Source organism: Myotis nattereri (assembly GCF_964212035.1).
Source record: "Myotis nattereri genome assembly, chromosome: X".
Classification (NCBI taxonomy): Eukaryota; Metazoa; Chordata; class Mammalia; order Chiroptera; family Vespertilionidae; genus Myotis; species Myotis nattereri.
The window spans coordinates 74,662,626-74,680,111 of NC_138078.1; positions in this window are offsets into that span (position 1 = coordinate 74,662,626).

Below are 17,486 nucleotides of genomic sequence, written 5' to 3' on the forward strand. Positions count from 1 at the left end.
GTAAGAATCCATTTACTTTTATTTCAAGTGTATCTTCCAAGTTTTTAATCATTTCTGGAAACTCTCATTGCGCATTTTAAAGTTTTACCACAATTATTGTTATTACAATTATGTACTGGGACCATACGGATTTCACCTGAGTCATACCAAAGACGCCAGAATAATTCCCCCTCAATTGTAAACATAAGCAGTATAGTCCTCACTTACAGGCTTTCTACACAAATTTTAAGCTGTATAAACAAGAATTCCTAATGTTTTAAAGCAAATTCCAGTGAAAACGCTCCCTAAAGTCCCCGGAGTTGTAAATAGTATCAGTTTTCTGGTCCTTTCACGGCTTCCCACAGGTAATGTCTGTGATTAAAAACGGCAGGAAATGTAGTAAGACTCTATTTACTTTTATATCAAGTGTATCTTCCAAGTTTCCAATCGTTTCTGGAAACTCTAGTTGCGTATTTTAAGAGTTTTACCACAATAAGTGAGTTTTCTTACAAGTATGTACTGGAAACAGAAGGATTTTAAGTGAGTCATACAAAACACGCCAGAGAAATTAGGCTTCACTTGAAAACATAAGCAGTATAGTCCTCACTTAGAGGCTTTCTACAGAAATTTTAAGCCGTATAAACAAGAATTCCTAATATTTGAACGCAAATTCCAGTGAAAACGCTCCCTAAAGTCCCCGGAGTTGTAAATATTATCAGTTTTCTGGTCATTTCACGGCTTCCCACTGGTAATGTCTGTGATTGAAAATGGCAGGAAATGTAGTAAGAATCTATTCACTTTTATATCAAGTGTATCTTCCAAGTTTCCAATAGTTTCTGGAAACTCTAATTGCGTATTTTAAGAGTTTTACCACATTTTGTGAGTGTTCTTACAAGTATGTACTGGAACCATAAGGATTTCACCTGAGTAATACAAAAGACGCCAGAATCATTCGGCCTCAATTGTAAACATAAGGAGTATAGTCCTCACTTACAGCCTTTCTACAGAAATTTTGACCTGTATAATCAAGAATTCCTAATATTTGAAAGCAAATTCAAGTGAAAACGCTCCCTAAAGTGCCCGGAGTTGTAAATATTATCAGTTTTCTGGTCATTTCACGGCTTTCCACTGGTAATGTCTGTGATTACAAACGGCAGGAAATGTAGTAAGAATCTATTTACTTTTATTTCAAGTGTATCTTCCAAGTTTTTAATCCTTTCTGGAAACTCTAATTTCGTATTTTAAGAGTATTACCACAATTAGAGAGTGTTCTTACAAGTCGGTACTAGAACCGAAAGGATTTCACCTGAGTCACACAAAAGAGGCCAGAATAATTCGGAATCAATTGTAAACATAAGCAGAATAGTCCTAACTTACAGGCTTTCTACACCAATTTTAAGCTGTATAAACAAGAATTCCTAATATTTGAAAGCAAATTCAAGTGAAAACTCTCCCTTAAGTGCCCGGAGTTGTAAATATTATCAGTTTTCTGGTCATTTAACGGCTTTCCACTGGTAATGTCTTTGATTAAAAACGGCAGGAAATGTAGTAAGAATCCATTTACTTTTATTTCAAGTGTATCTTCCAAGTTTTTAATCATTTCTGGAAACTCTAATTGCGTATTTTAATGTTTTACCACAATTAGTGTTCTTACAAGTATGTACTGGGACCATAGGGATTTCACCTGAGTCATACCAAAGACGCCAGAATAATTCCCCCTCAATTGTAAACATAAGCAGTATAGTCCTCACTTACAGGCTTTCTACACAAATTTTAAGCTCTATAAAAAAGAATTCCTAATGTTTTAAAGCAAATTCCAGTGAAAACGCTCCCTAAAGTCCCCGGAGTTGTAAATATTATCAGTTTTCTGGTCATTTCACGGCTTCCCACTGGTAATGTCTGTGATTAAAAACGGCAGGAAATGTAGTAAGACTCTATTTACTTTTATATCAAGTGTATCTTCCAAGTTTCCAATCGTTTCTGGAAACTCTAATTGCGTATTTTAAGAGTTTTACCACATTAAGTGAGTTTTCTTAAAAGTATGTACTGGAAACAGAAGGATTTTAAGTGAGTCATAAAAAACACCCCAGAGAAATTAGGCTTCACTTGAAAACATAAGCAGTATAGTCCTCACTTAGAGGCTTTCTACAGAAATTTTAAGCCGTATAAACAAGAATTCCTAATATTTGAACGCAAATTCCAGTGAAAACGCTCCCTAAAGTCCCCGGAGTTGTAAATATTATCAGTTTTCTGGTCATTTCACGGCTTTCCACTGGTAATGTCTGTGATTACAAACGGCAGGAAATGTAGTAAGAATCTATTTACTTTTATTTCAAGTGTATCTTCCAAGTTTTTAATCCTTTCTGGAAACTCTAATTGCGTATTTTAAGAGTATTACCACAATTAGAGAGTGTTCTTACAAGTCTGTACTAGAACCGAAATGATTTCACCTGAGTCATACAAAAGAGGCCAGAATAATTCGGTATCAATTGTAAACATAAGCAGAATAGTCCTCACTTACAGGCTTTCTTCACCAATTTTAAGCTGTATAAACAAGAATTCCTAATATTTGAAAGCAAATTCAAGTGAAAACGCTCCCTAAAGTGCCCGGAGTTGTAAATATTATCAGTTTTCTGGTCATTTCACGGCTTTCCACTGGTAATGTCTTTGATTAAAAACGGCAGGAAATGTAGTAAGAATCCATTTACTTTTATTTCAAGTGTATCTTCCAAGTTTTTAATCATTTCTGGAAACTCTAATTGCGTATTTTAATGTTTTATCACAATTAGTGTTCTTACAAGTATGTACTGGGACCATAGGGATTTCACCTGAGTCATACCAAAGACGCCAGAATAATTCCCCCTCAATTGTAAACATAAGCAGTATAGTCCTCACTTACAGGCTTTCTACACAAATTTTAAGCTCTATAAACAAGAATTCCTAATGTTTTAAAGCAAATTCCAGTGAAAACGCTCCCTAAAGTCCCCGGAGTTGTAAATATTATAAGTTTTCTGGTCCTTTCACGGCTTCCCACAGGTAATGTCTGTGATGAAAATTGGCAGGAAATGTAGTAAGACTCTATTTACTTTTATATCAAGTGTATCTTCCAAGTTTCCAATCGTTTCTGGAAACTCTAATTGCGTATTTTAAGAGTTTTACCACAATAAGTTTTCTTACAAGTATGTACTGGAAACAGAAGGATTTTAAGTGAGTCATACAAAACACTCCAGAGGAATTAGGCTTCACTTGAAAACATAAGCAGTATAGTCCTCACTTAGAGGCTTTCTACAGAAATTTTAAGCCGTATAAACAAGAATTCCTAATATTTGAACGCAAATTCCAGTGAAAACGCTTCCGAAAGTCCCCGGAGTTGTAAATATTATCAGTTTTCTGGTCATTTCACGGCTTCCCACAGGTAATGTCTGTGATTAAAAACGGCAGGAAATGTAGTAAGACTCTATTTACTTTTATATCAAGTGTATCTTCCAAGTTTCCAATCGTTTCTGGAAACTCTAATTGCGTATTTTAAGAGTTTTACCACACTAAGTGAGTTTTCTTAAAAGTATGTACTGGAAACAGAAGGATTTTAAGTGAGTCATAAAAAACACCCCAGAGAAATTAGGCTTCACTTGAAAACATAAGCAGTATAGTCCTCACTTAGAGGCTTTCTACAGAAATTTTAAGCCGTATAAACAAGAATTCCTAATATTTGAACGCAAATTCCAGTGAAAACGCTCCCTAAAGTCCCCGGAGTTGTAAATATTATCAGTTTTCTGGTCATTTCACGGCTTTCCACTGGTAATGTCTGTGATTACAAACGGCAGGAAATGTAGTAAGAATCTATTTACTTTTATTTCAAGTGTATCTTCCAAGTTTTTAATCCTTTCTGGAAACTCTAATTGCGTATTTTAAGAGTATTACCACAATTAGAGAGTGTTCTTACAAGTCTGTACTAGAACCGAAATGATTTCACCTGAGTCATACAAAAGAGGCCAGAATAATTCGGTATCAATTGTAAACAAAAGCAGAATAGTCCTCACTTACAGGCTTTCTTCACCAATTTTAAGCTGTATAAACAAGAATTCCTAATATTTGAAAGCAAATTCAAGTGAAAACGCTCCCTAAAGTGCCCGGAGTTGTAAATATTATCAGTTTTCTGGTCATTTCACGGCTTTCCACTGGTAATGTCTTTGATTAAAAACGGCAGGAAATGTAGTAAGAATCCATTTACTTTTATTTCAAGTGTATCTTCCAAGTTTTTAATCATTTCTGGAAACTCTAATTGCGTATTTTAATGTTTTACCACAATTAGTGTTCTTACAAGTATGTACTGGGACCATAGGGATTTCACCTGAGTCATACCAAAGACGCCAGAATAATTCCCCCTCAATTGTAAACATAAGCAGTATAGTCCTCACTTACAGGCTTTCTACACAAATTTTAAGCTCTATAAACAAGAATTCCTAATGTTTTAAAGCAAATTCCAGTGAAAACGCTCCCTAAAGTCCCCGGAGTTGTAAATATTATAAGTTTTCTAGTCCTTTCACGGCTTCCCACAGGTAATGTCTGTGATGAAAATTGGCAGGAAATGTAGTAAGACTCTATTTACTTTTATATCAAGTGTATCTTCCAAGTTTCCAATCGTTTCTGGAAACTCTAATTGCGTATTTTAAGAGTTTTACCACAATAAGTTTTCTTACAAGTATGTACTAGAAACAGAAGGATTTTAAGTGAGTCATACAAAACACTCCAGAGGAATTAGGCTTCACTTGAAAACATAAGCAGTATAGTCCTCACTTAGAGGCTTTCTACAGAAATTTTAAGCCGTATAAACAAGAATTCCTAATATTTGAACGCAAATTCCAGTGAAAACGCTTCCGAAAGTCCCCGGAGTTGTAAATATTATCAGTTTTCTGGTCATTTCACGGCTTCCCACAGGTAATGTCTGTGATTAAAAAGGGCAGGAAATGTAGTAAGACTCTATTTACTTTTTTATCAAGTGTATCATCCAAGATTCCAATCGTTTCTGGAAACTCTAATTGCGTATTTTAAGAATTTTACCACAATTTCTGAGTGTTCTTACAAGTATGTACTGGAACCATAAGGATTTCACCAGAGTCATACAAAAGACGCCAGAATCATTCGGCCTCAATTGTAAACATAAGGAGTATAGTCCTCACTTACAGCCTTTCTACACAAATTTTGACCTGTATAATCAAGAATATCTAATATTTGAAAGCAAATTCAAGTGAAAACGCTCTGTAAAGTGCCCGGAGTTGTAAATATTATCGGTTTTCTGGTCATTTCACGGCTTTCCACTGGTAATGTCTTTGATTAAAAACGGCAGGAAATGTAGTAAGAATCCATTTACTTTTATTTCAAGTGTATCTTCCAAGTTTTTAATCCTTTCTGGAAACTCTAATTGCGTATTTTAAGAGTATTACCACAATTAGAGAGTGTTCTTACAAGTCTGTACTAGAACCGAAAGGATTTCACCTGAGTCATACAAAAGAGGCCAGAATAATTCGGCCTCAATTGTAAACATAAGCAGAATAGTCCTCACTTACAGGCTTTCTACACGAATTTTAAGCTGTATAAACAAGAATTCCTAATATTTGAAAGGAAATTCAAGTGAAAACGCTCCCTAAAGTGCCCGGAGTTGTAAATATTATCAGTTTTCTAGTCATTTCACGGCTTTCCACTGGTAATGTCTTTGATTAAAAACGGCAGGAAATGTAGTAAGAATCCATTTACTTTTATTTCAAGTGTATCTTCCAAGTTTTTAATCATTTCTGGAAACTCTAATTGCGTATTTTAAAGTTTTACCACAATTAGTGTTCTTACAAGTATGTACTGGGAACATACGGATTTCACCTGAGTCATACCAAAGATGCCAGAATAATTCCCCCTCAATTGTAAACATAGCAGTATAGTCCTTACTTACAGGCTTTCTACACAAATTTTAAGCTGTATAAACAAGAATTCCTAATGTTTTAAAGCAAATTCCAGTGAAAACGCTCCCTAAAGTCCCCGGAGTTATAAATATTATCAGTTTTCTGGTCCTTTCACGGCTTCCCACAGGTAATGTCTGTGATTAAAAACGGCAGGAAATGTAGTAAGACTCTATTTACTTTTATATCAAGTGTATCTTCCAAGTTTGCAATCGTTTCTGGAAACTCTAATTGCGTATTTTAAGAGTTTTACCACAATAAGTGAGTTTTCATACAAGTATGTACTGGAAACAGAAGGATTTTAAGTGAGTCATACAAAACACGCCAGAGAAATTAGGCTTCACTTGAAAACATAAGCAGTGTAGTCCTCACTTAGAGGCTTTCTACAGAAATTTTAAGCCGTATAAACAAGAATTCCTAATATTCGAAAGAAAATTCAAGTGAAAACGCTCCCTAAAGTCCCCGGAGTTGTAAATATTATCAGTTTTCTGGTCATTTCACGGCTTCCCACTGGTAATGTCTGTGATTAAAAATGGCAGGAAATGTAGTAAGAATCTATTCACTTTTATATCAAGTGTATCTTCCAAGTTTCCAATCATTTCTGGAAACTCTAATTGCGTATTTTAAGAGTTTTACCACAATTTGTGAGTGTTCTTACAAGTATGTACTGGAACCATTAGGATTTCACCTGAGTAATACAAAAGACGCCAGAATCATTCGGCCTCAATTGTAAACATAAGGAGTATAGTCCTCACTTACAGGCTTTCTACACAAATTTTGACCTGTATAATCAAGACTTCCTAATATTTGAAAGCAAATTCAAGTGAAAACGCTCCCTAAAGTGCCCGGAGTTGTAAATATTATCGGTTTTCTGGTCATTTCACGGCTTTCCACTGGTAATGTCTTTGATTAAAAACGGCAGGAAATGTAGTAAGAATCCATTTACTTTTATTTCAAGTGTATCTTCCAAGTTTTTAATCATTTCTGGAAACTCTAATTGCGTATTTTAAAGTTTTACCACAATTAGTGTTCTTACAAATATGTACTGGGACCATACGGATTTCCCCTGAGTCATACCAAAGACGCCAGAATAATTCCCTCTCAATTGTAAGCATAAGCAGTATAGTCCTCATTTACAGGCTTTCTATACAAATTTTAAGCTCTATAAACAAGAATTCCTAATGTTTTAAAGCAAATTCCAGTGAAAACGCTCCCTAAAGTCCCCGGAGTTGTAAATCTTATCAGTTTTCTGGTCCTTTCACGGCTTCCCACAGGTAATGTCTGTGATTAAAAACGGCAGGAAATGAAGTAAGAATCTATTTACTTTTATTTCAAGTGTATCTTCCAAGTTTTTAATCCTTTCTGGAAACTCTAATTGCGTATTTTAAGAGTATTACCACAATTAGAGAGAGTTCTTACAAGTCTGTACTAGAACCGAAAGGATTTCACCTGAGTCATAAAAAAGAGGCCAGAATAATTCTTCCTCAATTGTAAACATAAGCAGAATAGTCCTCACTTACAGGCTTTCTACACCAATTTAAGCTGTATAAATAAGAATTCCTAATATTTGAAAGCAAATTCAAGTGAAAACGCTCCCTAAAGTGCTCGGAGTTGTAAATATTATCAGTTTTCTGGTCATTTCACGGCTTTCCACTGGTAATGTCTTTGATTAAAAACGGCAGGAAATGTAGTAAGAATCCATTTACTTTTATTTCAAGTGTATCTTCCAAGTTTTTAATCATTTCTGGAAACTCTCATTGCGTATTTTAAAGTTTTACCACAATTATTGTTATTACAATTATGTACTGGGACCATACGGATTTCACCTGAGTCATACCAAAGACGCCAGAATAATTCCCCCTCAATTGTAAACATAAGCAGTATAGTCCTCACTTACAGGCTTTCTACACAAATTTTAAGCTGTATAAACAAGAATTCCTAATGTTTTAAAGCAAATTCCAGTGAAAACGCTCCCTAAAGTCCCCGGAGTTGTAAATAGTATCAGTTTTCTGGTCCTTTCACGGCTTCCCACAGGTAATGTCTGTGATTAAAAACGGCAGGAAATGTAGTAAGACTCTATTTACTTTTATATCAAGTGTATCTTCCAAGTTTCCAATCGTTTCTGGAAACTCTAGTTGCGTATTTTAAGAGTTTTACCACAATAAGTGAGTTTTCTTACAAGTATGTACTGGAAACAGAAGGATTTTAAGTGAGTCATACAAAACACGCCAGAGAAATTAGGCTTCACTTGAAAACATAAGCAGTATAGTCCTCACTTAGAGGCTTTCTACAGAAATTTTAAGCCGTATAAACAAGAATTCCTAATATTTGAACGCAAATTCCAGTGAAAACGCTCCCTAAAGTCCCCGGAGTTGTAAATATTATCAGTTTTCTGGTCATTTCACGGCTTCCCACTGGTAATGTCTGTGATTGAAAATGGCAGGAAATGTAGTAAGAATCTATTCACTTTTATATCAAGTGTATCTTCCAAGTTTCCAATAGTTTCTGGAAACTCTAATTGCGTATTTTAAGAGTTTTACCACATTTTGTGAGTGTTCTTACAAGTATGTACTGGAACCATAAGGATTTCACCTGAGTAATACAAAAGACGCCAGAATCATTCGGCCTCAATTGTAAACATAAGGAGTATAGTCCTCACTTACAGCCTTTCTACAGAAATTTTGACCTGTATAATCAAGAATTCCTAATATTTGAAAGCAAATTCAAGTGAAAACGCTCCCTAAAGTGCCCGGAGTTGTAAATATTATCAGTTTTCTGGTCATTTCACGGCTTTCCACTGGTAATGTCTGTGATTACAAACGGCAGGAAATGTAGTAAGAATCTATTTACTTTTATTTCAAGTGTATCTTCCAAGTTTTTAATCCTTTCTGGAAACTCTAATTTCGTATTTTAAGAGTATTACCACAATTAGAGAGTGTTCTTACAAGTCGGTACTAGAACCGAAAGGATTTCACCTGAGTCATACAAAAGAGGCCAGAATAATTCGGAATCAATTGTAAACATAAGCAGAATAGTCCTAACTTACAGGCTTTCTACACCAATTTTAAGCTGTATAAACAAGAATTCCTAATATTTGAAAGCAAATTCAAGTGAAAACTCTCCCTTAAGTGCCCGGAGTTGTAAATATTATCAGTTTTCTGGTCATTTAACGGCTTTCCACTGGTAATGTCTTTGATTAAAAACGGCAGGAAATGTAGTAAGAATCCATTTACTTTTATTTCAAGTGTATCTTCCAAGTTTTTAATCATTTCTGGAAACTCTAATTGCGTATTTTAATGTTTTACCACAATTAGTGTTCTTACAAGTATGTACTGGGACCATAGGGATTTCACCTGAGTCATACCAAAGACGCCAGAATAATTCCCCCTCAATTGTAAACATAAGCAGTATAGTCCTCACTTACAGGCTTTCTACACAAATTTTAAGCTCTATAAAAAAGAATTCCTAATGTTTTAAAGCAAATTCCAGTGAAAACGCTCCCTAAAGTCCCCGGAGTTGTAAATATTATCAGTTTTCTGGTCATTTCACGGCTTCCCACTGGTAATGTCTGTGATTAAAAACGGCAGGAAATGTAGTAAGACTCTATTTACTTTTATATCAAGTGTATCTTCCAAGTTTCCAATCGTTTCTGGAAACTCTAATTGCGTATTTTAAGAGTTTTACCACATTAAGTGAGTTTTCTTAAAAGTATGTACTGGAAACAGAAGGATTTTAAGTGAGTCATAAAAAACACCCCAGAGAAATTAGGCTTCACTTGAAAACATAAGCAGTATAGTCCTCACTTAGAGGCTTTCTACAGAAATTTTAAGCCGTATAAACAAGAATTCCTAATATTTGAACGCAAATTCCAGTGAAAACGCTCCCTAAAGTCCCCGGAGTTGTAAATATTATCAGTTTTCTGGTCATTTCACGGCTTTCCACTGGTAATGTCTTTGATTAAAAACGGCAGGAAATGTAGTAAGAATCCATTTACTTTTATTTCAAGTGTATCTTCCAAGTTTTTAATCATTTCTGGAAACTCTAATTGCGTATTTTAATGTTTTACCACAATTAGTGTTCTTACAAGTATGTACTGGGACCATAGGGATTTCACCTGAGTCATACCAAAGACGCCAGAATAATTCCCCCTCAATTGTAAACATAAGCAGTATAGTCCTCACTTACAGGCTTTCTACACAAATTTTAAGCTCTATAAACAAGAATTCCTAATGTTTTAAAGCAAATTCCAGTGAAAACGCTCCCTAAAGTCCCCGGAGTTGTAAATATTATAAGTTTTCTAGTCCTTTCACGGCTTCCCACAGGTAATGTCTGTGATGAAAATTGGCAGGAAATGTAGTAAGACTCTATTTACTTTTATATCAAGTGTATCTTCCAAGTTTCCAATCGTTTCTGGAAACTCTAATTGCGTATTTTAAGAGTTTTACCACAATAAGTTTTCTTACAAGTATGTACTAGAAACAGAAGGATTTTAAGTGAGTCATACAAAACACTCCAGAGGAATTAGGCTTCACTTGAAAACATAAGCAGTATAGTCCTCACTTAGAGGCTTTCTACAGAAATTTTAAGCCGTATAAACAAGAATTCCTAATATTTGAACGCAAATTCCAGTGAAAACGCTTCCGAAAGTCCCCGGAGTTGTAAATATTATCAGTTTTCTGGTCATTTCACGGCTTCCCACAGGTAATGTCTGTGATTAAAAAGGGCAGGAAATGTAGTAAGACTCTATTTACTTTTTTATCAAGTGTATCATCCAAGATTCCAATCGTTTCTGGAAACTCTAATTGCGTATTTTAAGAATTTTACCACAATTTCTGAGTGTTCTTACAAGTATGTACTGGAACCATAAGGATTTCACCAGAGTCATACAAAAGACGCCAGAATCATTCGGCCTCAATTGTAAACATAAGGAGTATAGTCCTCACTTACAGCCTTTCTACACAAATTTTGACCTGTATAATCAAGAATATCTAATATTTGAAAGCAAATTCAAGTGAAAACGCTCTGTAAAGTGCCCGGAGTTGTAAATATTATCGGTTTTCTGGTCATTTCACGGCTTTCCACTGGTAATGTCTTTGATTAAAAACGGCAGGAAATGTAGTAAGAATCCATTTACTTTTATTTCAAGTGTATCTTCCAAGTTTTTAATCCTTTCTGGAAACTCTAATTGCGTATTTTAAGAGTATTACCACAATTAGAGAGTGTTCTTACAAGTCTGTACTAGAACCGAAAGGATTTCACCTGAGTCATACAAAAGAGGCCAGAATAATTCGGCCTCAATTGTAAACATAAGCAGAATAGTCCTCACTTACAGGCTTTCTACACGAATTTTAAGCTGTATAAACAAGAATTCCTAATATTTGAAAGGAAATTCAAGTGAAAACGCTCCCTAAAGTGCCCGGAGTTGTAAATATTATCAGTTTTCTAGTCATTTCACGGCTTTCCACTGGTAATGTCTTTGATTAAAAACGGCAGGAAATGTAGTAAGAATCCATTTACTTTTATTTCAAGTGTATCTTCCAAGTTTTTAATCATTTCTGGAAACTCTAATTGCGTATTTTAAAGTTTTACCACAATTAGTGTTCTTACAAGTATGTACTGGGAACATACGGATTTCACCTGAGTCATACCAAAGATGCCAGAATAATTCCCCCTCAATTGTAAACATAGCAGTATAGTCCTTACTTACAGGCTTTCTACACAAATTTTAAGCTGTATAAACAAGAATTCCTAATGTTTTAAAGCAAATTCCAGTGAAAACGCTCCCTAAAGTCCCCGGAGTTATAAATATTATCAGTTTTCTGGTCCTTTCACGGCTTCCCACAGGTAATGTCTGTGATTAAAAACGGCAGGAAATGTAGTAAGACTCTATTTACTTTTATATCAAGTGTATCTTCCAAGTTTGCAATCGTTTCTGGAAACTCTAATTGCGTATTTTAAGAGTTTTACCACAATAAGTGAGTTTTCATACAAGTATGTACTGGAAACAGAAGGATTTTAAGTGAGTCATACAAAACACGCCAGAGAAATTAGGCTTCACTTGAAAACATAAGCAGTGTAGTCCTCACTTAGAGGCTTTCTACAGAAATTTTAAGCCGTATAAACAAGAATTCCTAATATTCGAAAGAAAATTCAAGTGAAAACGCTCCCTAAAGTCCCCGGAGTTGTAAATATTATCAGTTTTCTGGTCATTTCACGGCTTCCCACTGGTAATGTCTGTGATTAAAAATGGCAGGAAATGTAGTAAGAATCTATTCACTTTTATATCAAGTGTATCTTCCAAGTTTCCAATCATTTCTGGAAACTCTAATTGCGTATTTTAAGAGTTTTACCACAATTTGTGAGTGTTCTTACAAGTATGTACTGGAACCATTAGGATTTCACCTGAGTAATACAAAAGACGCCAGAATCATTCGGCCTCAATTGTAAACATAAGGAGTATAGTCCTCACTTACAGGCTTTCTACACAAATTTTGACCTGTATAATCAAGACTTCCTAATATTTGAAAGCAAATTCAAGTGAAAACGCTCCCTAAAGTGCCCGGAGTTGTAAATATTATCGGTTTTCTGGTCATTTCACGGCTTTCCACTGGTAATGTCTTTGATTAAAAACGGCAGGAAATGTAGTAAGAATCCATTTACTTTTATTTCAAGTGTATCTTCCAAGTTTTTAATCATTTCTGGAAACTCTAATTGCGTATTTTAAAGTTTTACCACAATTAGTGTTCTTACAAATATGTACTGGGACCATACGGATTTCCCCTGAGTCATACCAAAGACGCCAGAATAATTCCCTCTCAATTGTAAGCATAAGCAGTATAGTCCTCATTTACAGGCTTTCTATACAAATTTTAAGCTCTATAAACAAGAATTCCTAATGTTTTAAAGCAAATTCCAGTGAAAACGCTCCCTAAAGTCCCCGGAGTTGTAAATCTTATCAGTTTTCTGGTCCTTTCACGGCTTCCCACAGGTAATGTCTGTGATTAAAAACGGCAGGAAATGAAGTAAGAATCTATTTACTTTTATTTCAAGTGTATCTTCCAAGTTTTTAATCCTTTCTGGAAACTCTAATTGCGTATTTTAAGAGTATTACCACAATTAGAGAGAGTTCTTACAAGTCTGTACTAGAACCGAAAGGATTTCACCTGAGTCATAAAAAAGAGGCCAGAATAATTCTTCCTCAATTGTAAACATAAGCAGAATAGTCCTCACTTACAGGCTTTCTACACCAATTTAAGCTGTATAAATAAGAATTCCTAATATTTGAAAGCAAATTCAAGTGAAAACGCTCCCTAAAGTGCTCGGAGTTGTAAATATTATCAGTTTTCTGGTCATTTCACGGCTTTCCACTGGTAATGTCTTTGATTAAAAACGGCAGGAAATGTAGTAAGAATCCATTTACTTTTATTTCAAGTGTATCTTCCAAGTTTTTAATCATTTCTGGAAACTCTCATTGCGTATTTTAAAGTTTTACCACAATTATTGTTATTACAATTATGTACTGGGACCATACGGATTTCACCTGAGTCATACCAAAGACGCCAGAATAATTCCCCCTCAATTGTAAACATAAGCAGTATAGTCCTCACTTACAGGCTTTCTACACAAATTTTAAGCTGTATAAACAAGAATTCCTAATGTTTTAAAGCAAATTCCAGTGAAAACGCTCCCTAAAGTCCCCGGAGTTGTAAATAGTATCAGTTTTCTGGTCCTTTCACGGCTTCCCACAGGTAATGTCTGTGATTAAAAACGGCAGGAAATGTAGTAAGACTCTATTTACTTTTATATCAAGTGTATCTTCCAAGTTTCCAATCGTTTCTGGAAACTCTAGTTGCGTATTTTAAGAGTTTTACCACAATAAGTGAGTTTTCTTACAAGTATGTACTGGAAACAGAAGGATTTTAAGTGAGTCATACAAAACACGCCAGAGAAATTAGGCTTCACTTGAAAACATAAGCAGTATAGTCCTCACTTAGAGGCTTTCTACAGAAATTTTAAGCCGTATAAACAAGAATTCCTAATATTTGAACGCAAATTCCAGTGAAAACGCTCCCTAAAGTCCCCGGAGTTGTAAATATTATCAGTTTTCTGGTCATTTCACGGCTTCCCACTGGTAATGTCTGTGATTGAAAATGGCAGGAAATGTAGTAAGAATCTATTCACTTTTATATCAAGTGTATCTTCCAAGTTTCCAATAGTTTCTGGAAACTCTAATTGCGTATTTTAAGAGTTTTACCACATTTTGTGAGTGTTCTTACAAGTATGTACTGGAACCATAAGGATTTCACCTGAGTAATACAAAAGACGCCAGAATCATTCGGCCTCAATTGTAAACATAAGGAGTATAGTCCTCACTTACAGCCTTTCTACAGAAATTTTGACCTGTATAATCAAGAATTCCTAATATTTGAAAGCAAATTCAAGTGAAAACGCTCCCTAAAGTGCCCGGAGTTGTAAATATTATCAGTTTTCTGGTCATTTCACGGCTTTCCACTGGTAATGTCTGTGATTACAAACGGCAGGAAATGTAGTAAGAATCTATTTACTTTTATTTCAAGTGTATCTTCCAAGTTTTTAATCCTTTCTGGAAACTCTAATTTCGTATTTTAAGAGTATTACCACAATTAGAGAGTGTTCTTACAAGTCGGTACTAGAACCGAAAGGATTTCACCTGAGTCATACAAAAGAGGCCAGAATAATTCGGAATCAATTGTAAACATAAGCAGAATAGTCCTAACTTACAGGCTTTCTACACCAATTTTAAGCTGTATAAACAAGAATTCCTAATATTTGAAAGCAAATTCAAGTGAAAACTCTCCCTTAAGTGCCCGGAGTTGTAAATATTATCAGTTTTCTGGTCATTTAACGGCTTTCCACTGGTAATGTCTTTGATTAAAAACGGCAGGAAATGTAGTAAGAATCCATTTACTTTTATTTCAAGTGTATCTTCCAAGTTTTTAATCATTTCTGGAAACTCTAATTGCGTATTTTAATGTTTTACCACAATTAGTGTTCTTACAAGTATGTACTGGGACCATAGGGATTTCACCTGAGTCATACCAAAGACGCCAGAATAATTCCCCCTCAATTGTAAACATAAGCAGTATAGTCCTCACTTACAGGCTTTCTACACAAATTTTAAGCTCTATAAAAAAGAATTCCTAATGTTTTAAAGCAAATTCCAGTGAAAACGCTCCCTAAAGTCCCCGGAGTTGTAAATATTATCAGTTTTCTGGTCATTTCACGGCTTCCCACTGGTAATGTCTGTGATTAAAAACGGCAGGAAATGTAGTAAGACTCTATTTACTTTTATATCAAGTGTATCTTCCAAGTTTCCAATCGTTTCTGGAAACTCTAATTGCGTATTTTAAGAGTTTTACCACATTAAGTGAGTTTTCTTAAAAGTATGTACTGGAAACAGAAGGATTTTAAGTGAGTCATAAAAAACACCCCAGAGAAATTAGGCTTCACTTGAAAACATAAGCAGTATAGTCCTCACTTAGAGGCTTTCTACAGAAATTTTAAGCCGTATAAACAAGAATTCCTAATATTTGAACGCAAATTCCAGTGAAAACGCTCCCTAAAGTCCCCGGAGTTGTAAATATTATCAGTTTTCTGGTCATTTCACGGCTTTCCACTGGTAATGTCTGTGATTACAAACGGCAGGAAATGTAGTAAGAATCTATTTACTTTTATTTCAAGTGTATCTTCCAAGTTTTTAATCCTTTCTGGAAACTCTAATTGCGTATTTTAAGAGTATTACCACAATTAGAGAGTGTTCTTACAAGTCTGTACTAGAACCGAAATGATTTCACCTGAGTCATACAAAAGAGGCCAGAATAATTCGGTATCAATTGTAAACATAAGCAGAATAGTCCTCACTTACAGGCTTTCTTCACCAATTTTAAGCTGTATAAACAAGAATTCCTAATATTTGAAAGCAAATTCAAGTGAAAACGCTCCCTAAAGTGCCCGGAGTTGTAAATATTATCAGTTTTCTGGTCATTTCACGGCTTTCCACTGGTAATGTCTTTGATTAAAAACGGCAGGAAATGTAGTAAGAATCCATTTACTTTTATTTCAAGTGTATCTTCCAAGTTTTTAATCATTTCTGGAAACTCTAATTGCGTATTTTAATGTTTTATCACAATTAGTGTTCTTACAAGTATGTACTGGGACCATAGGGATTTCACCTGAGTCATACCAAAGACGCCAGAATAATTCCCCCTCAATTGTAAACATAAGCAGTATAGTCCTCACTTACAGGCTTTCTACACAAATTTTAAGCTCTATAAACAAGAATTCCTAATGTTTTAAAGCAAATTCCAGTGAAAACGCTCCCTAAAGTCCCCGGAGTTGTAAATATTATAAGTTTTCTGGTCCTTTCACGGCTTCCCACAGGTAATGTCTGTGATGAAAATTGGCAGGAAATGTAGTAAGACTCTATTTACTTTTATATCAAGTGTATCTTCCAAGTTTCCAATCGTTTCTGGAAACTCTAATTGCGTATTTTAAGAGTTTTACCACAATAAGTTTTCTTACAAGTATGTACTGGAAACAGAAGGATTTTAAGTGAGTCATACAAAACACTCCAGAGGAATTAGGCTTCACTTGAAAACATAAGAAGTATAGTCCTCACTTAGAGGCTTTCTACAGAAATTTTAAGCCGTATAAACAAGAATTCCTAATATTTGAACGCAAATTCCAGTGAAAACGCTTCCGAAAGTCCCCGGAGTTGTAAATATTATCAGTTTTCTGGTCATTTCACGGCTTCCCACAGGTAATGTCTGTGATTCAAAACGGCAGGAAATGTAGTAAGACTCTATTTACTTTTATATCAAGTGTATCTTCCAAGTTTCCAATCGTTTCTGGAAACTCTAATTGCGTATTTTAAGAGTTTTACCACACTAAGTGAGTTTTCTTAAAAGTATGTACTGGAAACAGAAGGATTTTAAGTGAGTCATAAAAAACACCCCAGAGAAATTAGGCTTCACTTGAAAACATAAGCAGTATAGTCCTCACTTAGAGGCTTTCTACAGAAATTTTAAGCCGTATAAACAAGAATTCCTAATATTTGAACGCAAATTCCAGTGAAAACGCTCCCTAAAGTCCCCGGAGTTGTAAATATTATCAGTTTTCTGGTCATTTCACGGCTTTCCACTGGTAATGTCTGTGATTACAAACGGCAGGAAATGTAGTAAGAATCTATTTACTTTTATTTCAAGTGTATCTTCCAAGTTTTTAATCCTTTCTGGAAACTCTAATTGCGTATTTTAAGAGTATTACCACAATTAGAGAGTGTTCTTACAAGTCTGTACTAGAACCGAAATGATTTCACCTGAGTCATACAAAAGAGGCCAGAATAATTCGGTATCAATTGTAAACAAAAGCAGAATAGTCCTCACTTACAGGCTTTCTTCACCAATTTTAAGCTGTATAAACAAGAATTCCTAATATTTGAAAGCAAATTCAAGTGAAAACGCTCCCTAAAGTGCCCGGAGTTGTAAATATTATCAGTTTTCTGGTCATTTCACGGCT